The sequence below is a fragment of the Alexandromys fortis genome, unplaced genomic scaffold (assembly GCF_014885135.2).
Source record: "Alexandromys fortis isolate MF-2015 unplaced genomic scaffold, M_Fortis_MF-2015_v1.1 scaffold_91, whole genome shotgun sequence".
In the NCBI taxonomy this organism is placed as follows: domain Eukaryota; kingdom Metazoa; phylum Chordata; class Mammalia; order Rodentia; family Cricetidae; genus Alexandromys; species Alexandromys fortis.
The window spans coordinates 458,871-483,854 of NW_026067968.1; the positions used below are offsets into that span (position 1 = coordinate 458,871).

A 24,984-nucleotide genomic window follows, 5' to 3' on the forward strand; every position below is an offset into this window, starting at 1 on the left:
GGTTTTAGTGCAACTGACCACAAATTAGAAACACCGGACTAGGGAGTCTCATTGGAGGAGTTGTCCCAGTTGTCATACTTGATGTTGGAAGAACCACCCAAATATGGATGTCAGCTACTGGGCAGCCCAGATTTAAAGGGGGCGGGGCCTGGCTGAAGAAGATCCTTTGCTTGATTGACCTCCTTGCCTCTGGGTTGATTTACCCTGTTGCTGATGATTCCATCTATGGGATCAGAACCAGAGTTTCCAGGCTTCCGTAGGAGACCGAGTCCCATGACTCTCCAGGAGCTGTCTGGATTTCAGTGCCAGACTGGGACTGCTGAGGTACCCAGGCTTAATGACCAAACAACTACCGGTTGGTTCGCAGCCTCTTAGGTGTGTGAGAGAGCTGTTGTTACTATGTCAACAAGCTGTTTAGTAAATTCTTTTAACACATAGATAGATAGATAGATAGATAGATAGATAGATAGATAGATAGATAATAGATTGATAGATAATAGATATGTAGATAGATAGATAGATAGATGATAGATAGATAGACAGACAGATAGATAGATAGATAGATAGATAGATAGATAGATGGATGGATAGATAGATAGACAGGCCATTGGTTGGTAGCTTTCTGGTCAAAACATCAAAATATGGAATTCTGGACAAGAACACAGGACAGTTCTGGAAGCTTTGAGGACTTCTTCCTCACCCAGTGACACACAGAGAATGTTCTGGAACATTGTGGCAGAGAGGTAGATGGATATCCACAAATGTGCTGCTATTTTGCTTTGTGCTCTTCTGTTTTACTTGGTCTTTCCTTCACCCCAGTTAGGTTGGGTGGGAGGACTTTTCCCTTTTCCAATCCAGTTATAGTGAGCCCACTCTGTGGGGTGATACACAGCAGTAAAACATTGAGCTTCCTGCCTGTGGGTTTCTTAACCCATCAAGAAAAAGTCCAGAGCTGGTGTGGGACACACAGGAGTTGGGGAACACAAAAGCATATCAGAAGTTTCCAAACAACCTCCCAGAAAACAGGAGTTACCATCTGTCTAGGAGGCAGAGACCTTATCCATTGCAAAGGCCCAAAGTTAAACGTGATCCTGCCGCACTTGGGAAGTTGAGGGGGCTTCATGGTGCCAAGGCACAGAAGGATGAAGGTGGCTGGGGAAACTATTAGAGAGAAGAGAGCAGCACGGGGGAACCTTTGCATGTTGCATGAAGGGCCATGGCTAGGTGGGGAGGTGGGGGACCTCACAGAAACATCTGGTCGCTTCCACCGCCCTCCTTGCATACAGTGGAGGGGCCAAAGCCTGGAGTCCTCCCAGGCTGAGGCTCCCTCTGCAGCTCCCACACAAACACACAGGGTCTTGAGGATGGCACAGGCAGTCACCGCAGGGAGCTTTCAGAGAGAGTTTAGCCTGATTTGCTCATATCAATAGCAAAGCGTAAAAGGCGAGCTAAGCTAGAGAGGAGTGGCTACCGCTTTCATAAGGAGTGCTTTGAAATGACTCCGCAGCCGAAGGGCAGGGACTGGCTCTTCACTTCTGCCTGCCTATGTATTTGTGAGATGAACAAGTGGGTAGATGGACCGGTGGATGTAGGAGAGAAAGGAGAGGGTGATGACGGAGGGAGAAGAGAAGGAAGGGAGAGGAAAGGAGGGAGGGAATAAAAGAAGGGGTGAGGAGAAGAGAAAGAAGGAAGAGAGAAGCAGAGAGGAGAAAGGAGGAGACAGGGAGTGGTATGAAGACAGGGACAGCCAGATGGAGGGACAGGACCTTACTAGTGTCAATAAACAGGGGTGTGGGTGCTGTATAAGATTTCTGGATTCGTTGGTAGCTGGACACTATATCACTTGCTGGATGGAAGGCACAATCTTGGTGACTTGATTCATCCATCAAGAGAAAGCTGCTCCCAGTGCCACACTAAGGTTTACCCCTAAGACAGAGTGACAGCAAGCCAGACCTGTAGGGGCAGCTTCTAGGTGGCATGTAGGTGGGGCTAGTTGAGTCTCACACTCCCTGGGGAATTATCTGAGTATTCTAGTGATACAGGACTCTATAGCTGTTGAGCATCGCCTGGCCCCAAGTTGAGAAGGTGCTCCCCACCAGAGTGAGAACCCAGTGAGAGAGGTGCTCCCCACCAGAGTGAGAGCAGTTGTAATGTAAACTGAGCCAGCCACTCCAGACCCAGCAGCATCCAGCTGGGACTACAGAACGGGGACAAGATAGTGGGACTTTGGGGGATTTGTTCTTGGTTTTGAGTCTGGGTCTCACTACACACAGACAGACCTCTAACCCCAAACCATACAGCCTCAACCTTGTGGGTCCCCAGGCTGACTTCTCTGCCTGATCTACAAAGTTTGTGGATGGATCCTTCCCTAGTGACCCTTCAGTGCTGTGCTGGGGATTGTTGTCTTCCCTGCAGGAGTGGGGAGGCACACTGCATATGCATGTAGGGTTAGCCAGCCAGAAGGTTCATTCACCTAGGTGAACCAGAGACCCAGGGCCACGGGAGCTCCCTGTGGTCAGACAAGACAGAGGTGCAGATGAGGCAATGGCATACTCTGGTCAGAAGAGCCTTGACTCAACTTCAGTTAGTCCGAAGTCAAGCCAGGGCTAGTCCTCAGGCCAATCCATCCACCTCCCATCCCTATGGTGACATTTGACCCGCCCCCGCCCACGCAATGTATGAGCTTGGCTGAGAGATATTCGGGGGGGGGGGGTGTCATTAGCTGGGGCTCTGTGTGGATTCCTAGAGTCTTAGGTTCACTCTTGGCTAGTCTCTGACCTCCCCAGCGCCCTCCACTCCTCTGATCTGGACCGGAAAGCACTGCAGGTCTTTAGCAGATCTTCAAAGGGAATGAACATGACCAGAGAGCTAGGAGGTGGAGGAAGAAACTGCTTCTAAATTCCTCAGAGGAAATCAGTGTCTGGCAGGGGCCCACACACATCTGGCCCAAGGACTCGGCCAGCAGTGTGTCCCTTCTCTGAGACAGTATCCCAGTTTCTGCCACAGCACCCTTGGGAGGTGTGCATAGCAAAAACAGAACAAAACACTTTCAGAAGTCCCCTGGCCAATGGGTTACCTTCTAGTTACACCCTCTAGGGAAATGCCCACTGTTTGCACCTAAAACTCAGAAGCAAAACAACCAGCTCAGGAGACCCAGTAATGGTAAGCAGTGTTATGTTGAACACAGGCATTCACGTGCTCCTTCAGTAGCCGTTCTAGCCGCAGGGAAAACATTTGCCACTCCAGGCTCCCTGTCAACAGTCTGCACAAATGGAAGGCTACCTGTGGCCATCCCAATCCCCCCCTCCCCCCGCCCCACAACTGGGAGGGTCCATACACATCGCAGCTGGGAGCTGCTGCTGCTGCTCCCCAGGCTGGGCTGGGAGCTTGAGCTGAGCTAGAGGTGGAGGGAGGAGTGCCCAGGAGAGTGATGACATCAGCGTCCAGCCCTTGAAAGATGAGCTGTTCTCCCGTGCCACTCCAGCTCAGCTCCTCAGAAGACAGAGCAGGACTGTCCGGGACGCACAAGACAGGCAGTCGCTGGACCTGGACCAAGGGACTCGCTGGAACACAGACACCACTTGCTCCAGAAAAGGTGAGTGTCCAGCAGGAGCTAGTCCATGGAGAGCCCAAATGTCCCAGCACAGAGAGGTCCTGGTCAGAGGCTGGAACAAGTCCCAGGCTCCCGGAGGTTCTATGGTCCTGAGGAGTGGGAGGAAGGCTCCCGTCCTCTCCTAGATCTGACAAATAGCTGGAGGAAGAGTTACAATTACTTAGGAGGATTTTCCCTGTCGGTTCCAGCTCATCTCCCCCCCGACCCCAAGCCGCCGCGAGTGGCCGGTGATTTGAGTTTTATAGGCTCCAGGTGGACATCATGGGCTAAAGCAGGAATTCCGCAGCACAGTGCAAGGCAGCTGCGGGACAGGCGTCATGAGAGTAGCACTCACTGGGCCACTGATGGTCCCTTGAGAGTCTCTGTAATGTCTGAGTCTTGCTTTCTCCGTCTGTAAAATGGGCTCGACTGCTCCTTGGAGCCAAGGTTAAGACAGTAAAGAGACTTTGTCTCCACAGGCTGATGTGCCCCATCTGTGTCGGTGGCGGCGGCTTTAATCCGCAAAGGCTTTGTGTCACTCCTGTCCTGGTTTTTCTTCAAGGTGGTGGCCATGGGTGAGCTTGGTGTGTTATCTTGGGTTCGAGTCCCAGCTCTGCTTCCATGTCCCGTGGGTGACATTGTTGGTGAAGGTTTTGTATTACAGGGCCAGGGCCCCAGAGAAGACTCAGTGACTCCTTTTAATGCAGAGACAGAAATCTGGTCCTCCTGGGACATGTTACACGTGTGGTTTGCGACTCCCATTGCTGAGCTGGTAGTCGGTAGCCTGTGTGGGGTGGCCGCGGTGATGTTCATGGGTTAGGCAGGTTAGAATGTGCCTTCCTGAGTCACAAGCTGCCGGTGGCTCTCTCAAGCAGTGCACAGGAAGCAGGAGCTCTGGCTGGGTGTGGATGTGGTGCCGTGCCAGCCACAACTCCTAGCCCTTCAGTGTCCTAGAAGGGCTTGTAGGGGAACTGATGCCCCTCCTGTGCCCCAACAGCAGTGAGGGTAATGGGGCACACACACACACACACACACACAATTGTGAGTATCAGGAACTTAGAGTTTGCTCTTTTCCTCCGCTTGCTGGAGAAAATATTAAAAGTGGAAAAGCACATGTGCTTGCCTGGCAGGGAACCCTAGGAACTCAAGCCAATTCTACCCTGAATATCTACACTCCAGCTCGGTGTATTAAAAAGGCCTCTGTAACCACACTCTTCATGGCCCCCAGCACCGATGGGGAAACAGAGTCTGGAGGAGACAACAACCTCACCAATGTCTTGTGTACATCGCCCAGGGAATCCCATAACTATGGGAATTCAGGCTCTGCCACCTTTAAATAAGGGAAAGCTAGAAGGATTGATTGAGCCAATGTGAGGAGACTGCTCTACAGGGAATCCATCAGATGCCGAACAAAGGGGACCAAGCCCAGAATAGATGGACCGTATGACCTCTGCTAATGCAGTGACTGGCTGGACAGACATTTCGGGGTGTCTGAGGGTGACATTGGGGCTGCCCCCTCTCTGCTGTGCAGCTGTGGCCAGCAAGGGACCGCGTGGTGCAAGGGAGAGTCCTGTATACCTGCCAAGAATCCTGGGCTTGCAGAATGAAGATGGGAACTGCCCCTCTGTATATATCTGCTCATGGGCTATATAGTTCTTTGCTTGAGAACTGCCCCCCATGGTTACTGTTTGCTGAGCACATGAGAGGTTGGACGAATGAATGAATATACAGAGGTCACAGAGAAGGTCCTGAGAGCATATACCTGTTACTAAGTCAAAGGAGCTGGTTTGGAAAGGTGACACTGTGAGCACCTCCCTGTGACATTCTGGAGAAAGGTAAACTATAGGGACAGCAGGGGCTAGACGGGAGCCCTTTGTATTTCCCCCTTAAGTGTTCTGTGCATCTAAGGCCATTGGGTGGTGGTGGTGAAGGCCTTTAATTCCAATACTCGGGAAGCAGAGGCAGGAGGATCTCAGAGAGTTTGAGGTCAACCTGGTCAACAGAGCAAGTTCCAGGATAGCCACGGCTACACAGAGAAACCCTGTCTCAAACAAACAAACAAAGGCCAAAGGTCATCAGTAAAAGGATCCAAATCCACTAACACCTGAGTCCCCGAGTGACCACTTCTAACGTGCTCATTGGTTCATGAATCCCCAGCAATTGTCTTAGATTGCATGATGCTTGGATCAGAGAACCAGCCATTGCCGTGACCTGGTCCATCTCAGGAGGGCTGCAAAGCTAGCAATCCCCACCTCAGGCAGAGGTAACCAGCTCCCCCAAAGCCAGGACTCTATTTACTGTTGTGAGGATTACACTGGTCAGCTCTCCTTGGCCTCTGTAGATGGAATGTCCACAGTCCTTCATCTGCCCTCTATGAAAGGGGTTGAATGGCAAGCTTCCCTGGTTTCCTTGGGCGCCTACACCCAAAACACACACCCAGTGCTACATTCCAGAGTACACTGAAGAATCCATCTTTCTCTGATTCCATCACCAAGGCGGCGGCTCTGAGACTCTGGAGGCCAGAAAACTGTGGAATCCCGTAACCCCCCATTGTCAGAGGCCAGAGTGAGGTGACACAAACAAGACCTGGGGGCCAAATCTCAACTGTGTCACTCACTGAGGGAGACTTTCTCAGTCTCAGCTTGCTTGCCTGTGATGGGGACAGTGGTCCCTATTTCAGGGGAGTTCTGCAAAGCCCCTTAGAGCACAGGTTAGATGGATACCTCTGAGTATGAGACCCTTCTCCCTCTTCCTTCTCCTTCCCTCTCCACCCTCCCCATACCTTCCCTCCGCTCTTCTCTCCTCTCATCCTCTCCCCTCTCCTCTTCATTCCTCCCTTATTCTGAAGCTAAGCTAGAATTGAATCCCTCCTTTCTTTACCACATGGCCTAGAGCAAGCGATTTAGCTCTCTCTGCTATAAACAGCAATTAAATTAGAAACTATCTTAAAAACTCAAATCCGAAACCCCCTGAGAGTGTGCTGCGTGAAGGGACAGCCCTATTGTCCCCCAGCAGTGCCACTGGGAGGCTGGTCACAAAGAAGGTGAGGGGAAGACACAGGCTGTAACACCGCCAAAGCACAGCCCACGGGCAGTGGCTTCTGCTCAACACAGTGGATTGTCTAGTGCTACTTGAGTGTGAGGTTCCCCATGCACCAAAAATGCCAGCCTGAGAGACGCATGTTCATTGCTCTGGTTTGATTATTATAGGATGCATGCGATCAGTCACTGCAATGTATTCATAAAGAAACACTTATATCTTGATTTTAAAAAAACTGAGGGTCAGGGATGTGCCTCAGAGCACTTGCCTGGTATGGGTGAAGTCCTGGATTCCTCTTCTAGTGCCTAGAAAACTGAGCAGTCAGTTTTTTTGTCAACTTCGTTCAAGCCAGAGTTATCTGGAAAGAGGGAACCAATTAAGGAAATGCATCCAAAAGACTGGCATGTAGGTATGCCATTTTGTTAAGGCATTTTGTTAATTAATTAACAAGAGCATTTTGTTAATTAATAGTTGGTGTGGAAGGGACAGCCCACTGTGATTGGTGTCCTCCCTGGGCAAGTGGTCCTGGATTGTATAATAAGAAAGCAAACTGAGCAAGCCAGGAGGAGCAAGCCAGTAGGCAGCTTTCCTCCAGGGTCCCTGTTTCAGTTCTTGCCTCCAAGTTCCTACCTTGAGTTCCTGCCTTGGAACTGTGTTCCTCTATGGACTGTGTGCCAGGATATGTAAGCCAAATAAACGCTTCCCTCCCCAGGCTGCTTTTGGTCATGATCTTTCTCACAGCAACAGAAAGCAAACAAGACAGATTGGTTGCTCAGCTGATGCATGCAGAAGTGAGGGCAGTGGACCTGGGAGTGTCTATTTGTGTCCTTACACATGGATGTGGGCATCTCCCATGAAAGCCAGGCATCTGAAAAGAGAAGGAATCGGATGCCAAGAGACAGCCTAAAGCGGGAAACCTGGGGATTGTGTTACCTTTTATTAATATCAAGTCCATGCACGATAATTACAAGACAGAAGGAGAAATCTGGGTTGTGTCACCAGCTGCTCTAATGATCCCAGTAGGGAACAAGCTCTATGCTTCAGAGTCATAACCTCATTCCCAAATGGCCAAGGGGAACTCTAAGCCATAGCTCTTCCAGCTCCCACACCATTCCAGGAAGAACAAGCATGATCTTCACCTTCAGTTCTTACCTAGTCACGTACCCAGAGAAGACCACGCCCATAGGGCCAAACCACCCCAATACAATTTGCTGTCTGATCGAATTCTCATAACATTTCCCCCGTTAGTCTAAAATAAAAAGGAAGGTTCTAATCCTTATATAAAACTATGTACAATAAGAACTATAAACCAGGTGGTGGTGGCATACACCTTTAATCCCAGCACTAGGAAAGCAGAGGCAAGCAGATCTCTGTGAGTTCATGGCCAGCCTGGTCTACTGAGTGAGTTCCAGGAGTTATCTACAGAGAAACCCTGTCTTGAAAAACCAAAAAAACAAAAACAACAAAAAAAGAACCATATCAAGTAAGAACTATATCTTAGATGTCCAGACTGTAGGTAAAAGGCAATCTTTATAGAGATTGCTTTAATAGTTGCCCTTTCTTAAAGACTCTAAGTTTGTACCTTATATGTCCTTAGCTAAGATTCATGAGGATTATAACTGTAACTATGTAGTCTTCAACCCCACTAAAGACCTGAGAAAAAATATAATACCCACGTAAGCAGGAAGTTCAGACAAGTGATTTCCAAAATTGCAAGAAGATGACAGAACAGCTGGCTGCCTGGACAGTCACCCAAGATTTTTCTGTGATGTTGGGGCTTCCAACCTTGGCTTATAGCCCTAGAATATCTAACAGACCATTTTCAGAAGCAGGAAATTTTGAGGGACTGTCCTATCCTGCCTCAGCAATGTTTGGCAGTTACTTTTCCTTGTGTCCTGTTTGTCTGGATTGGACATAATGCTTACTGTCAGCAATCAAGGCAAGAGCAGTTTTTTTTTGCCCAATAGATCAATTTTGCCAAGAAGAAAACAAAGTCCACATAAAGAGTCTTAAGTGCACATAATCCTCTCAGGAGTAGATCAGTGCTGCCAGGAGCAGTCGTATCTCACCTGAAAAGAATTCTAAGTTATTAAAACATGTAAATGCCATATTCTGTAGGTCTTTGAGTGTTTGAAGATGACCTATCTTTGTGGTATATATCTCTGCACACTTAGAAAGCCTAATGAACATGACTATAAGTTAAGCAAACAAGGATGGCGATTAACCTGCAATTCTTATTAACCAAATAGCTTAAAGACTAAAGCTTCACATTATAAAAATATACAATCTATAAATAAATGTGCAGTATAAGGAAAATGACCTTAAAACTGTGACAATATATAAAAATTTCTTAACCAGAGGTAGAAATGTATAGTGCAATATGACAAGAATAACCTTAATTTGGATCAATATACAAAATATTCTAAACAGAAGTAGAAGCATATATACAGTATGACAAAAATAATTTTAAATTTGTATCAATATACAAGAATCCATACCAATGCAAATTATTTAAGCTGATAGCTGCTTTCTTAGTTTGCAAGTAGATAAAATAATCTATCTTATTATCCTAACATATCTATCCCCCTTTTTTTATTTCAAATGAGATCCCTGAGTCTAACCTCTATTGTTCCACCCCAACCCTAAAACAATTTATTACCAGCTCCCAACAGATGAACATTATCCATAATCCTGAGAAAAAACAAAATCATTCACCCCACCTATTTGGAAAGGGGGTGTCATGTTCTTAGAATTAGTTCCTGCTGTCTAGCTGGTGACAGCATCTCTCTAGGACCCTATGGAAACTAAAACAATGGTTAAGTTTTAGGAGGACTAGCTGAATCGTTAGCAGCCAGTCTCTGAGTAATGGCTAAAGCTTCTCTGAAGTCCAGGCTAGAGTGGTGCATGAGGCTGGACCATCTCAACCAACCACCTGGGAACTGTCTTGAGCAGTTTGTAGCCCAAAGTCAGTCTTGGAGTGGTGTTTATTGGCTCAATGGCATCATTATGATTATGATACAGGGACAATCATTGTTGTGGGGCCCCATCATCTTTTTGGAGACTTCAGAGATGGCTGTTAGGGGAATTTATTGTTCACTGTGGAAAACTTAAAACGTAAACTTAATATTGAAACATAAAGTTTAAATTTTAAGATAGTATAATATCTAAAGAAAGGTTCTAAAGAGTCAAAATAAATATGAAGGGAAATTAATTTATAGCAATAGTCCCTAGCTAGCTCAGTTGATAGATTATGCAACTCTTATTCTCAGAGTCATGGGTTCGAGCCCCACATTGGAAACCAGGTAATGCAGGAAACCTGGGGATTGGTTTACCTTTTATTAATATCAAATCTGCACACAATGATTACAAAACAGAAGGAGGACTCTGGATCGCATCCCCAGCTGCTCTGCCAATCCCGCTGGGGACCAGCTCTCCACTGCTGCATCATAATCTCAATCCCAAAGGACCAAGGGGCACTCAAAGCCATAGCTCTGCCAGCTCCTACATCGTTCCAAAGAAAGCGAGAGTGACTCTCAAATTCAGTCCTTATCTGGTCACATGGCCAAAAAAGACCATGCGCTTTGGGTCAAGCCACCCCAATACAATTTACTGTTGGATCAAATTCCCACAACAGCCTGCTGGCCTTCACAGAGGAGAAAGCAGGGCTGGATCATAGCAGGACGGAGACTGAGCGTCATTGTGCTTTCTCTGCACCCTCTGAAGCTCTCGTGGGCATGCAGGTCTCTTTGCAGAAATCTGAATAAAAACTTAAATCTTAGAAGCAAAACAGTCAGGAATAGAAACAAGAAGACAAGCTTCATGTGGCTGACACCTGGAATCCCAGCACTGAGAAAGCTGAGGCAGGAGGATTGCCCCAAGTATGGGGCCATCCTGGGTGACCTTGTGAGTTCTAGACCAGCAGCCTAGGTTTACTTATATCTCGCTAGGTCTAACAAGTCTGAAAATGTGGAGTGGGGCAATCACACACCTATCTAAGCCTGTATCCAGCATAAGGGCAACAAGGTCGGGGGTGAGGCCTGAGGGTGGCAGAACAAACCAGCACAGCCTGCAGAGTCTGTGTAAGAAAATATATTTAGTGGTGCTTGGCTCTGTGTTGAGCCCTGGAACCGGGGAGGAGGGGTTGAAACTACTTCTACTAAAAGTAGACTCGGATGCTTGGGGTATCCTTGAAACAGTCTCTGCTCACACAGACTCAAATCTCAAGCAGGGATTTGTTTTCCTGGGGGGTTGGGGGGAGGAGAAACTTCTTCATTAAGAATTCCAGTCAAATAGGAAGTTCATTCCATTAAACATTTTTTTTTTTTTTTTTTTTTTTTTTTTTGGTTTTTTGAGTCAGGGTTTCTCTGTGATTTTGGAGCCTGTCCTGGAACTAGCTCTTGTAGACCAGGCTGGTCTCGAACTCACAGAGATCCGCCTGCCTCTGCCTCCCAAGTGCTGGGATTAAAGGCGTGCGCCACCACCGCCCGGCTCCATTAAACAATTTAAGAACAGGGACAATATTATAGAAAAGTTATTGTGATCGGTAGAGCCTTCCAATTAAAGTCCAAACTATGGCCCTGAAGTTGGTTGAAGCTTGACTGTGATGCCTAATAAATGTTTGGAATGGATGCTCAGAAAAGATAAACAGCTTGTAACTGCCGGGAACGAAAATCTCATGTTATTTCAACCAAAGCTGAAAGTGGAAAAGTGGCGGCGGAAGGGGGTTGAGGAGGGCGCTAAAGGTCTTCATCTTGTTCTTCTCACGTGTGGTTGTGTGTGCACCTGCATCGTACACGTGTGTAGTATGCATGTGTGTGTTCTGACACCCTCACCATACAAGCACCTGTGAAAGGCAGAAGTCAAACCTTGGGCGTCTTCCTCCATTACTCTCTCTGTTTTGAGACAGAGTTCTCCCTGAACCTGGAGCTTGCCAATCGGTAGACTGGCTGGCCAGTGAGCCCCAGAAAGCCTCCTGTCTCCACCTCCCCAGCACTTACTTGCATTACAAGGACATACCCCTGTGTGTGTATGTGTGTGTGCGTGTGTGTGTGTGTGCGCGTGTGAGTGTGTGTGTGTGTGTGTGCATGTAAAGGCCAAAGGCCAACCCTTTGCTCTTCACCATAGTTTTTGAGGCAGGTTCTCTCACGGAACCTGGAGCTCCCCGTTTCAGCTGGACCAGTTGGCCTTCCTCTCTGAAATGACAGATGCGTGCCTTTGTGTCCGCCTCTCACGGCTCTTGAGGATCCGAACTCAGGTCTTCATGGATGTGTGACAAGCGTTTTACCCGCTAAGCCATCTCTGCGGCCTCAATTTTTATCATAGCTGGGAGAGTATCATTATTTCTCTACTCTTGGTATTAATCGACAGATAGGGATTCTCACACTTGTCAGTGATCTAAAGACAGCCATGGCACCGTGACACACGGGTGGATGTGCAGAAACCAACTGTGTGTTCTGCCAGACCTGGCAGAAAATCTCACAGGTACTGATAGATGTCTCGTGTATGAAGCTCTGACAGGCCGTGTCGTCAGCCTGTTCTAAGGAAATTCACATCTGATATAAAATCTACACATCACAAACCACCCGGAAATTCTAGAAACTACTCCGAAAACTCATTCCAAGAGTTGCAGATATTGGAGAAGTGATCGACTCTATGATAACACTCCTTATCAATCTTAGGGGACAAAGTCAAAGTCACATCAGAGGAGAATTCACACCTTCAGAAGGTCACTAAGCCACAAGGGTACAAACAAATGCATTCATTCGAATTCACTTTTGGAGTAGCTATAGCTAAGCTGGGCTTTAGTGGCACAGGTTCATAGTCCCAGTTTTCATGTGGCTGAAGCAGGAGGATTACAAGTTCAAGATCAACCAGTCTGGACAACGTACCAGGACATTTCTACCTCAAAATAAAAAAAAAAAGTTGATCAGGACTGTAGCTTTGTAGGAGAGTGCTTGCCTCACACACTGAATCCCCAGAAGCAGAGAACAAAATCAGATAAAGAATAATAGCCAGAAACAGAGAGAGGAAACTAATGGCACAAAAAATCAAGAAAAACTAACTGCAAAGGAGAAAAATTTTGATATCAAAAAGCTATTGAAGAAGAACCCAAGAGCTGGCTCTTTTCCTTGTTGGTCTACGTTAATAGGAGGAGCACTGTGTGAGCCTCCCTGACTTTGTGCCCTGGATTTGAGAAGCAAGTATTCCTTCCTCTTTTTATTTTTAATCTAGTAGATTAAAAAAATCCAAGTTGTTAAGTCCTGTCTGTTCTGGACTCCCACAGATCAGAGGCCTCTGCTCACAGAAACCAGGGCCCAATGGGAGATTTTGTGTAGGCTTCAAGTTTAAGGCTCGTACCTTATGGAGCAGAGACTAGGCTTAAATAGGGGAAGGGCATGGTGTGGGCTGGAAATGGCCAGGTAAATCGCCTGGTGGAAGTATGTGTAAGTCCTATCCTGGCCCCAGGAGACCCTTGCCCCCCAAAACTGTCTCTGCTACTCCTTCTGATAAATCTGTTCTAAGGTGACGTGCCCCCACGTGACAGCTGACAGGATAATCTGCAAAGGGGACACAGTGGCTGAAGCAGCCTTTGAACCTGACCTGGCTCTTGTGACACCTGGCCTCCGCAGACAGGCACAGGTATGGGTGTAGGAACCGGTAAGGCTACTGGAGTCTCTGGAAAAGGAGAGAGTGCAGAACTCTGAGCCCATGCTAAGCCCTTCTCCACAGTGAGAAACCCCAGAGTCACCTAGACCTGGAGCACCTTGCCTGTTCTCTCCCTCTGGGACCTAGAACTCCCCCCCCCCCGCCCCAAAGCACTAGACATGTGTTCAGGGCAGAGATAATCACCAGCCCAGAGACTTTCCTCACAAGTGGTCCAGCGAATTCTTTCCCGGGGTCCCTTTGGGCCTATGACTAAGAGAATAGAAGTAAAGCCATCTAGGCCTCTGGCTGCCCAGAGAAAGCGATGGCATCTGTAAAGTCCAAGTCAAGTAAGGGAGCCAGCACTGGTGAGTGACAGGGATGAACACACCAGGTCCCCGCAGCACCCGTGCCCCTCACACCAACAGTAAAGCTCCTTGCCCTGCAGGTGGGAACACAGGCTCAGAAAGCTGAACACAGCACAGGCAAGTGGCAGGGCTGAGATTTGAATGCCAGATAGCATTACTCCATCATGCCAGTCTGTCCTCAGTACATGCCCCTGGGGTACCAGAATCTGGGTGGCTTAGGAGATGGTGAGAGGAAGTCCCCTCACACATGGACTATGATGAGTTCCAAATTTCCCAATTCCCCAGCAGCTAAAAAAAGAATGGAAACTGACCCCCCCACACACACACACAGAAAGAGAGGCTGTGAGAATCACCAAAAGGGCAACATTCCCGCCAGGCTCTGAATGCATTTTTGAAATTGCAAAGAGAAAGAAGAGAAAGATGGTAGGTCAGCATCAGATTGGAAGCTGGGAGTAGGGGCTCACTGGGTGCTTCAGGCTCTCTCTGTTCTTTGTAGAGATTCCCAAGCTGCAGGAAGAATAAGGCTGTCCTGGAGGGGAATACATCAGACTCTAGTAGAAGAGAGGAATACAGGAGAGAGATGGGCTGTTGTTCTGGACTCATACAGTTTCTGCCACTCTTACAAAGTACCTGAGGCAGGTAACTTTGCAAATAAAGGGGGTTTATCACCAGGTGTGGTGGAATCCCAGCACTAGGGAGGTTGAGGCAGGAAAGAGAGAAAAGGTCAAAGGGAAAAACAGGAGAGAAAAAGAGGAGTTTTCTTTAGCTCACTTATAGCTTGTGTTACTTAAAGTTGACCCTTGAAGCCCCTCCCCTTGTCTATCACATTATGGAGAAGGGCAAGAGCAGATGTCTCCAGGGGTTTAAAAGCTTCCCTGCCAGGTCCTACCTCTTAAAGGTTCCTTGCCACCTCCCAACACTGTCACCTTGGGGAACAAGTCTCCAAAATTGGAACCCTTGGGGAACAGACTCAGACCACATCCAGGCATGGCAGTTGAGGGATGGTCCTCTGTGAATGAAAGTGATGGGGAGGCGTGCTCAGTAGGATGTGCTCCAAAGGCTCACTGTCGTGAAAATGCCACTCCAAGATGGTACAGCTCATGAGAACACAGTGGAAGGACCTCCATCTCCTGGGGTTTCGTTGGGCTGTCATGACAGAATCAAGGATGTAGGTTGGACCATGTGATCAAAGCAGGCCTTTTTGGCACGGTAGGGAGCTTGAGAGTTCTAGAGTTGCGTCTGAGGACCCTCCCAGGTTAGCAGAGCATGGCCCCTCCCAGATTAGCAGACCCCACTGATTCACCTATGCAGAATGGTAGTTAGGCAACCAGAGAATCATGGGAGAAACAGTTTACATTTCACATTAAACAAAAACACAACTGTGAGCTAATTTGCCAGCTCCTACTGTAAGCAAGGCCTGGTCAGTTGTCTTTCTTATACAAACTAACTATAGTTCACTCTCTATTTTGTTTTTTACAAGGAGAAAACGTACGGCTTGTTATTGCAAAAGTGCTAGGTGCGTATGTGGTCGGGGTGCACTGGCCTGTGCGTGCCTGTGTGGAAGTCAGAAGTCAATGTCAGTGTCTTCCTTTATCGTTCCCCACTTTATTTCCGAGACAGACTCCTTTACTGAATCTGTAACCCAACCTTTAGTTAGACTGAGCCGCCAGCAGGCTCCCCCCCCCTCCCCCGGGAGCCGCCTTTCTCTGCCTTTCCCCAGCATTGAAGTTACAGGCATACGGTGCGGGACCCAGCTTTATTGTGGCTGCTAAAGATCTGAGGCCTCGCCCCAGCCCCACAGATGCTCTTCATTTTAAAAGCACACTTAGACCCCTCTACAAAGAATTAAGAAAATCACCACAGCAAACGGCAATCCTGGGGCTAAAGACATCCGTGCCAGCCTTCAGCAGCACACGCTCCAGAACATAAAATCTATGTTGTGGATACAATCCATGCCCAGAATTTTACAATGCTGACAAGACTTCAGAGGTGGCATCTCACTTTGGCAAGCCCTGAGAAGCATCCTTGGGCAGTCATTACACATGCGTAGAATACCACCTATCCAGCGTCAGGCTTTCCCTAAGGCCCTCTCTTAAACAAGGATGCGCATGTCTCTGCATGAAGCACTTCCTGTCCTTTGATTCTTTGTAGAAACCGAACACAAAAATGAAAGGGCCTTTTTTGTTTGTTTGTTTGTTTTAAATGTTTGCAATTTGTTCGCTAAATTATGCCACAATTAAACTTTCTGGGGGCAAGGTTCGAAGCCATTAGTCTACCCTCTCCTCCTGCCTCATCCCTATTCAGAAAAGATGCTGAAGCTGCCACCTATTACTGCCTTACTTGGTCTGTGACATGCCATGTGAAGACGGGGCTATTTTTTACATTGTCTTCGTTCTGAAGGTCTCTGCAGGGGTGGGCAATCAGGAGTGGATCCTTGCAGATAAGCAGCTGGTGCCTCAGTAGGAACAAACTCCCATTAATGGCCATCCAGAAAACTGATTGAGCCCCTGCTAACAGCCTGCCCCACTCACCCATAATAGTACTTAGAGACTAAGCAGTAAGTGGGGAAACAAAACTGTGACCTAGCTTCCTCAGGGCAGGCTTTGGAGTAAGGATGGGTCCCAGCAGGTCAAATCAGCAATGAGCTGGACAGGGAATCTGGGAGGGTTTATTTCTGGCCCCAGAATGTGAAGCACTGGAGAAGACAGCAAGCCAATGCATGTCAGAAGCGCTGCTCAATCCCAGCTCAGACCTGGGGATTTTTCCACCCATATATTGGCATTGTGTTGGTACTCATGCAGGGTCAGGGCCTGGCTGAGGCTTCCCAGCCCTGGGGCAGGTCACAGGTTCCCTTCAAGTCCCCTCCAGCTAACTTAAAGCTACATACCAGGCTTGCCTGCTGTAGGCTAGGGATGGGGTGTTTATGTAACAGATGTTGGTGTCAAGGAGGTGGGTAGGTGGCGCAGATGGTAAAATGCTGGAGGAAATCCCACAGCCAGTAGCCTTTAAGCTACCCGCCCACTTGGGCGTGGCCTCTTAAACTATATATGCCCATGTAAAGAACACGTGTTCTCTCTCTCTTCGGGCTGCTGGATTTGGTTCCTGTTCCCCATTCGTGCAGAGGACTGTGATGCGTGAGTCTATCCCTAAATAAATAACCCTTTATTATACTCGATTCTGAGCTAGTGTGGGATTTCTTTTTAGCATCCATCTTCAATAAAGCACTTGCTGCTAAACCATGGGACCCTGATTTCGAGCCCCAGAACCTACTTTAATAAAATCCAAGTGTCAGCTAGAGAGGTGGCTCGTTGGTTAAAAACCCTGACTACTCCTCCAGAGCATATAGATTCGGTTCCCAGCGCCCACATTCTGGCCTCCACAGGCTCTGCATGTACATGGTGGTACACAGACATACCTGGAGGCCAAACACCCACGCAAATAAATAACTAAAAGTCTAAAAGAAAAGCTCCATGGGTAGTGGGGCTCACTTGTCGTCCAGCCCTGGAGAAGAAGGGACAGGTGTGTCCTTGGTGCTCGCTAGCTAGCCTGCTAAAATTAAAGATCAGTAGGGGACCGTCCCAGAAAAGAAGGTAGATGTTATCTAAGGAAAACAACTGGTTATCCTCTGGTCTATACAGAGAGACAGACAGACAGACAGACTGAGAGAGCACATAACTATAAGGATAGATTTATGGTTATGAAGTAGCAAGTTAAATAATTTTATGGTTGGGGGTCACCACAACATAAGGAACTGTACTAAAGGGTCACACGCAGCGTTAAGAAGGTTGAGAACCACCGACTTAAGAGAACATTTTGAGAAATGGGGCACACTTAAAGACTGTGGGGTAATGGGGGAACTCCAATCAAAACATTCCAGGGGCTATGGTTGTGACCTGCGCTTGCATTGAAGTAGGTGGATGCTGCCGTGTGTGCTCAGTCGTACAAGGTTGGTGGGCCTGTGGCGGAACCAAGGGATCCATTTCTAGGAAGGATTCTGGAAAGCCCGGTGCCCACTTCACAGTGAAGAGAATTCTTGGTGGTGGTTGTATCAGTCAGGGTTCTGTAGAGTGATGGAACTTACAGAATGAATATGTATATGAAGAGGGTTTTATTAGAATGACTTACAGACTGTAGTCCAGCCATGGCTGCCTGTGGAGAGAAAGTCCAAGAACCCAGCAGCTTCTTAGTGCACGAGGCTGGATTTCTTGGCTGGTCCGTAGAACACTACAGGCTGGAATTCTAAAGACGTAGGCTCTAAAGACAGTAAAGGGATGGACGTGCTAGCAAGGCAAGGACAAGCAGGGAAAGGGCAAAGCTTCCTTCTTCCTTGTCCTTATATAGGTTTCCAGCAGAAAGTGTGGCCCAGATAACACTTTCCTCCTCGAGGTCCAGATTAAGGTGTGTGTCTTCTTACTTCACATTAGGCAGAAATCCCTCACTGCTGTGCCTCCATTCCAGATGTAGTCAAGTGGACAGTCAAGAGCAGCCATCATAGCCAGGTGGTGGTGGTGCACGCCTTTGATCCTCACCCTTGGGAAGCAGAGGTAGGATCTCTGGGAGTTCGAGGCCAGCCTGGACAGCCAAGGCTGTTACATAGAGAAACCCTGTCTCAGAAAAGAAAGAAAGAAAGAAAGAAAGAAAGAAAGAAAGAAAGAAAGAAAGAAAGAAAGAAAGAAAGAAAGAAGAACAGCCATTAGAGTGGTATTAAAGAAGACACAGAAGATCAGAGTCTGAGGGACTACTTTGAAAACTATGACAAGATTGAAACCATAGTAGTTATGGAAGCCAGGCAGAGTGGGAAAGGGAGGACTGACTTGCTTTTTTAATTGTTGACGGTCACGACACAGTCGATAAAACTGGTGTTCAGAAATACCACACTGTCAATGGGCATAACTGTGAAGTGAGACGGGCCCTTGATTTTTCTTCCTTTCTTTTTGGTCATGATGGAAACTTTGGTGGGAAAGGAAGCTCTGGTGGTGAAGGTGGTGGCAGCAGAGGTAGTTATGGAGGTGGAGATGGTGGCTATAATGGATTTGGAGGTGACGGTGGCGACTCTGGTGTGGCCATGGTTACAGCAGTAGAGGAGGTTATGGTGGCAGTGGACCAAGATATGAAAACCAAGGTGGTGGATATGGTGGTGAAGGAAGAGGCCATGGTGGCCACAATGAAGGGGGAGATGTGGGTGGAGGTGGCTGTGATGAGGGAAATTATAGCAAGCAGCAACAATCAAAGATGCTGGGGCGGTGCCTATGGTGCTGGCTACGGATCTGTGGTGGATACGGTAACAGAAGGCAGAGTGGAAGCAGCAGAAACAATTATAGTTCTTAGCAGGAGAGCGAGGGGTTTCCAGGAAAGCTGAGGTTACTCTGCACAGTAGTCTAAGGAGGAACTGTTTGACACAGAAGGGGTGACGAGCCACTGTCAGAAACGTCACTGCAGCCTAAACAGGAACCCCTTCTCGGGCTGTCATAGCCACCGCTGGTAAAGGCGTAGCCACTGATTCATGCAATACAGTATCAATCAGGTGTGCACTCCTGAGGTCTTTTGTCTCTTGTGACCTTTTCTTTTTTTTTTTTTTTTTCTCCTTACGTCAGGTATATTGCTCTGTAAATTGTGGAACCAGGAATTTAAAAAAAATGAAGGAATTTTTAATTTTTTTTTCTTCAAAAAAGGGTACATTTCCTTCTATTTGCAGACCGATTGTAAGACAGATCAGTAGCAGGCCCAGACTGAGCTAGGGATAAAGTAAATGATAGTTGCTCAGGATGTGCTTGCTATAGGAGAGGCGGGGCTCCGGGCTGTGAGCCGGAAACCGTTGCAGCGTAGGGTCAGTCACGATGTGTCCTATCTGGTCTGTCTAGGACATGTCAGTTCAAAGTTTCCACAGCCTGGGTTCCATCCCGTTCTGCCTGGGTTTAAACCTCTTCTCTTCTCTGCTGCCCGTGCTTCAGTTTACCCGTCTGTAAAACGGGGCTGACGGGAATCATGCTTACATGCAGAGGCTTAGCTGTCATGTGCTCGGAAACATGGAAAGAAAATATATGACCATCTGTGGCCCTGGGTTACATTTTTACCAGAACTTACAGCATCCTGTTCAAAGAAGTAAGCCATTTTACCAAGAAGTGGAGTCATTTGCCCCAGGTTGCACCGACAGAATCGAGACAAGCCTACTCTGTTGCTCCACAGCCCGGGCCTGGTGAGAAAGAGCTTCCAGGACTGGGTTTTCCCAGTCTTCTCTGCATCTCTCTGGACCCCCGGCTCTGCTGCACTCAGAATCCGGCACCCCTCCCACACCTTCCTGGAAAAATTGGCCAAGCCCAGAGCGCTGGAATTCTGAAGGGTGACTCCCTCTTTTGAGGTGCTCCTCTTCCAGCAGACAGAGGTCATGTGACTAAGGGGATACTCCGCCTTTGGCAGGACTTTGAGCAGGTCTGATTGGGTCCTCGGAGGGTGGGGAGAACCAGACAGGGAGCCAGGGAGCCAGCATCTCTGTGCCATGCCCAGTGAAGGGAGCCGACTAAGACGGACTCAGTCCACCTTTGGGTGCCAATGAGAAAAAAAGGTGTGCTTCTGAAACTCAGTGAGCAGATCCCATGGCCTCTGCTTGCATGTTTCTCAGACGGAGAGCTCACTGCTACCTCTCCCCCATCCCCGGGACATCTCCAGAGTCACCTGTAACCTGTGTCACCTACTGACAAAAAGAGGGTCCACAGTCACCAGACATTTACCCAGAGACACACCTGGTCTCCAGGACTCAACACTAGGCCAACCTCCTCCAGTTTTTGGCTCTAATGTCCCAGACAGACAAGGGTTGTCTGATGGCAGAGAAATCAGGGAAGGTTTCTCAAAAGAGGTAACCCTCAGATGAGGCTTCTATGGCAAAGGCAACAAGAACAGAGATTTGGATGGAGAAAGGTTACCCCCAAGAAGGGAAAACGCTAAGCCCCGTCATAGCCAAAGGCACGTCCTGGGGATGCTCTTGACCCTGGATATTATAGTATATCGTATAAGAAGGGACAAAACTTCTGCTCCTTCTGCCCCAAACTTACTGGGATCTTCCCCTCCTTGTTTACCCAATCTGATTCATGACATGGGATTGTTTTGTCTGCGGCTGGCTCAAGTTCTCTGCTCGGTCTGCCTGCTCCCCGCTTGTTTGGAAACCTAGCTGGGTGGCAAGCTGTCATAGCACACACTTGGCAGTGGTGTAAAAGCTCCGGTAGTGGTCAGTCTGAAAGAGTCGGGGTGGGGTGGGGGCGTCATCCTCTTTCAAGGGCTCTAGACTATGAATGCTACCACAGGCCCTCTCTCAGGGCGGCTGAGGAAGCTGTAGAGTCACGGTTACCCTTCAGGACCCACGTGCTCCCTACCTTGTCTGCCACCCAAGGGAATTGTGCTGCAGGAACTTGTGTTCCTGTCTGGACGTGCATGCAGCCTTCCTCTCTAATGTGGTTTTTGGTTTTGTTCTCTGGAAAAGATTTATATCGCCTGTTACCGTGATTATTTCAATGCTCAGGACAGGAAACCTGGGCCGCTCAGGGGCGTGGGAAGACTATGTCTGTACCCGTTACCTTCACCAAAGGCATGTGCTCCTAACATCCCATGCGTGTCCACCACAGAACGGGGTGAGGCGGGCACTAACTCTGGTTTTGACTGACACTGGGCACACACATCTTGGCCTTCCACCTCAGTATGGGGCAGCCATGAGACAATAAAAAGAATGAGGGTCTGGGATTTCGAGGTCTCAGGTTCAAGGCGAAGCTCAGCTGACTGGGTGTCTCCTGGGAGAATACTTTCCACCACTGGGCCTCGAGTTGTCTTCTGAAAAGCCTCTTGGGAACCCTTCCCACTCAAATACTTCAGGACTTCAGCAAGCTTGGGCCTTCCATTACCAGGACACCAGAAAGAACGTTCTCAGAGGGGTTGCACCCTGGCCCAGTCCTAGAGCACCCCCTCTGGCTGCCCCAGTTTTAGACAGGTAGTCTTGGTTCCAGTTCTAGGCTGAAGTGTCCAGGTTAGTGGCGGACATGAGGGGAGCTTTGTTTCCTCTCCTGATAAAAAGAAGGTACAGGGAAGCCTGGGCATTTTCTCCTTTGGCGCCAGGGCTCATACCTCTAATAAAGCCTGCTGTTAGCAGGAAGAAAATACCATCTGCTTAGAGCAGTTAAAGTGCGTCTTGCAATTGTTAGCAGTTCCTCAACCTCCCCAAGGGGATGACATTAGTATCCCGGTCTAGCAGCTACAGAAACTGAGGCTGCTTATCCAAGATTATCTACAGCTGGTGAGTGTTGGAGCTGGCCTTGGATTGGCCATGAGTCTCAGTGATGAAGTCCCTGGGACAGCGCTGGGTACCTGGCCCTGTTCAGTCATATTCCTGAGCACACATGACAGATGACAGAGAGGTTCATAATAAAACTGGGCATTCTCCCAGAGCACACCTAGTTAGTGCTCAGCCTTCATTGGAACATGCACGCACACACACACACACACACACACACACACTATGTACATATACACACTATGCACACATTTACACAACACTATTTATGCACACATATACACACGACACCTATACTCACTTACACACATATAATGCACAGGCGCGCATACATGCAGTGGCCGCTCTTATTGGCTTCCTTGTCAAACTCTGCTTAAGCCCCATTTAAAAAACAGGTAAGAAGACAGAGACAAGGACAAGAGCCTTGGCTTGTTCTGTGGCAAGAAGCTCTTCTTATCAAGTCCTCAGAGTGGTGAGATATCATCAGGGACAGGCTGGGGGCAGCTATTCTTTTCTGCACTGAAGGTCCCCCGAAGTTCCCATCAGAGCCTGAGGCTTAGCAGATAGAGGGGCAGAGAGGCCCTGGACATGAGATCATCTTCTCTATGGAGAAACAAGGTACAACTTCCCTGGTAGATAAGATAGGTTATGAGCTCACCCATCTTCCCGCTCTTCCTTGGGATGTGACCTGCACTAGGAGATTGGGTGAGAGCCTCTCTAGGGCTAGAGGAAGGTTTCGCTTTCAGACTTGCTCAGACCTGGGTGTGAGTCCTGCCCCTGGTTGGGTGTGAGTTTGGGCTACTTGGAGTGGTTTCTGTGCCTCTGCATTTTTGTCGGGGAAAGGATGTCTCAGCCTCCAGGAGTGAGGATATAACGGAGATACACGGTTGTTGGCTTTTGCCTCTGTTCTGCAAAGATATTTGTTTCTGAGCCAAGGAAAAGCGCATCACCTGCCCGCTGTCTGTCAACTAGCCAGCACCGACAGAGTACCTGCCATGGGTCAGGCGCTTGGCAGAAGCAGCAAGAAGAACCACACAGCAATTAGAATAAATGGCTAAGGCAGGAGAGAGAGAGAGACCACAGTACTCAAACATTCTTATATTGAAGTCTTGGATCTGGACTGAAGCTGCCAGCCCTGATTGTGTTTCTTCATCTTCCGTGAAACCGGGATCTGCTCTAACTATCCTCCTTCTTGTGAAATCAAGTCTACTCAGAGGATCCGAGGCCGGGCTTACCCAACACTTCAACCATTCAACATGTCATCTACACACGTGTCGCATCACAGCCATAGGTGTCCTGAGATACATGTGGCACAAAATCCATACGGTGGACATGCCTAATGGATGCCTTCCCTGTGGAAAGTCAGGGCTTACAGATTTTAACCGCTACAGGAAGTCACCACCATAAGATATAGGTCAGCTTTAGGGGACATAACAGGAAGCAGTGTCCCAGTTAGATTGTCCCACAGGGATGACCATGGCAAAGTACTTGAAGAAAGAAGAAAACCCCATGGGATGTAGGGGCAGCAGGAGTGTGGGCAGCAGGAGTGTGAACAGCTGAAGTGTGGGCTGCTGGAGTGTGGGCAGCTGGAGTGTGAGCAGCAGGAGTGTGAACAGCTGAAGTGTGGGCTGCTGGAGTGTGGGCAGCTGGAGTGTGAACAGCTGGAGTGTGAGCAGCAGGAGTGTGGGCAGCTGGAGTGTGAGCAGCAGGAGTGTGGGCAGCTGGAGTGTGAACAGCTGGAGTGTGAGCCGCTGGAGTGTGAACAGCTGGAGTGTGAGCCGCTGGAGTGTGAGCAGCTGGAGTGTGAGCAGCTGGAGTGTGGGCAGCTGGAGTGTGAACAGCTGGAGTGTGAGCAGCTGGAGTGTGAGCAGCTGGAGTGTGAGCAGCTGGAGTGTGGGCAGCTGGAGTGTGAACAGCTCGAGTGTGGGCAGCTGGAGTGTGGGCAGCAGAAGTGTGGGCCGTTGGAGTGTGCGCAGCAGGCATAGGCGCGTGACTTTGGGCAGAGCTAGGAGCGTAGGAAATACTTGGGAGCCAGGACTGAATTAAGAGGCCAGAACAGTACAGATCACATGTAACACAGGGGACTGGAGCAGAGGAATAGCTTCAGATGCAGTGCGTGGGTTTCAAGGCATCACCGTGAGACCTGTGGAGTAAGTAGGATGGGGGCAAACCCTGCGAGGGCTGACGGTGTAGATGGGATTTTCATTTTAAGGGGAAAGCGTGCTGGGACTGCATTGCAAATCTATCAACTGTGAAGTTCTGTGTCGGGAAGGAAAACGATATTCTAAACAGGATCACCTAGCCACAGTGAGCAAGAAAAGACAAAGAATTGCAACAGCCCTCTGAGGTCTGAGGCAAGCACTCCAGCAAGCTCACCTTGCCCCACCCTCACCCCACCCCTTCCCTGCAGCAAGGAGTTCTCTTTCTCAAGACTCCCTCTGTCCATTAATAATATTTCCAGAACATTCCAAAACCAGAAAATGTCCAGACGCTGGAAGGGCCCACATTCTCAAGTTGGGTCTAGTTTTCTGAGCTAACTCTAGGAGTTCTGAAAATGAAGAGCCCGCTGTCTATTCCCCACCCCCACCCCTGCAGGCAGCTCCCCACTGTCTATCCCCCACCTTTGCAGGCAGCTCCCCACTGTCTATCCCCCACCCCCACCCCTGCAGGCAGCTCCCCACTGTCTATCCCCCACCTCTGCAGGCAGCTCCCCACTGTCTATCCCCACCCCCACCCCTGCAGGCAGCTCCCCACTGTCCACCCTCATCCCCAGCCCTGAAGGCAACTGCTGCCTTCTTCCTTTAAGGGAAAGGGTTCCCTGGAAACCCATGCCCAGGGCTGCACTTTGCTGCTGGGGCTGATGCAGACTATGAGGTACCCACTCTCCCCAGTCCCATCTGTGCCTTGGCTGAAGGTTTACCTAGGGGCGGTCTATAAACAGCATCCTGACGTGCAAAGCAGGCATTAGGGGAAACTCACATCTTGGGAAGGGTCAGGAAGGGACTCAGGAGACCGGATTCTTCCTGGATCTGGCCTGGCTGGTGTGTGTGTGGGGGGGGGGGGGGGGG

At 48.8% G+C, this 24,984-nt stretch overlaps 1 protein-coding gene and 1 pseudogene across 1 annotated transcript in view; both read left to right on the forward strand.

Moving 5' to 3' along the window:
* The first annotated feature begins 3,367 nt into the window (after window positions 1–3,367).
* The window catches only part of Bdkrb2 (bradykinin receptor B2), a 31,714-nt gene continuing 10,097 nt past the window's right edge, over window positions 3,368–24,984 (forward strand). The window contains exon 1 of the mRNA XM_050154793.1: window positions 3,368–3,595. The gene's annotated coding sequence lies outside the window, so the exon portion shown is untranslated. The remainder of the gene's footprint in view (window positions 3,596–24,984) is intronic.
* Window positions 13,027–19,174, forward strand: LOC126509073 (heterogeneous nuclear ribonucleoprotein A3-like; annotated as a pseudogene).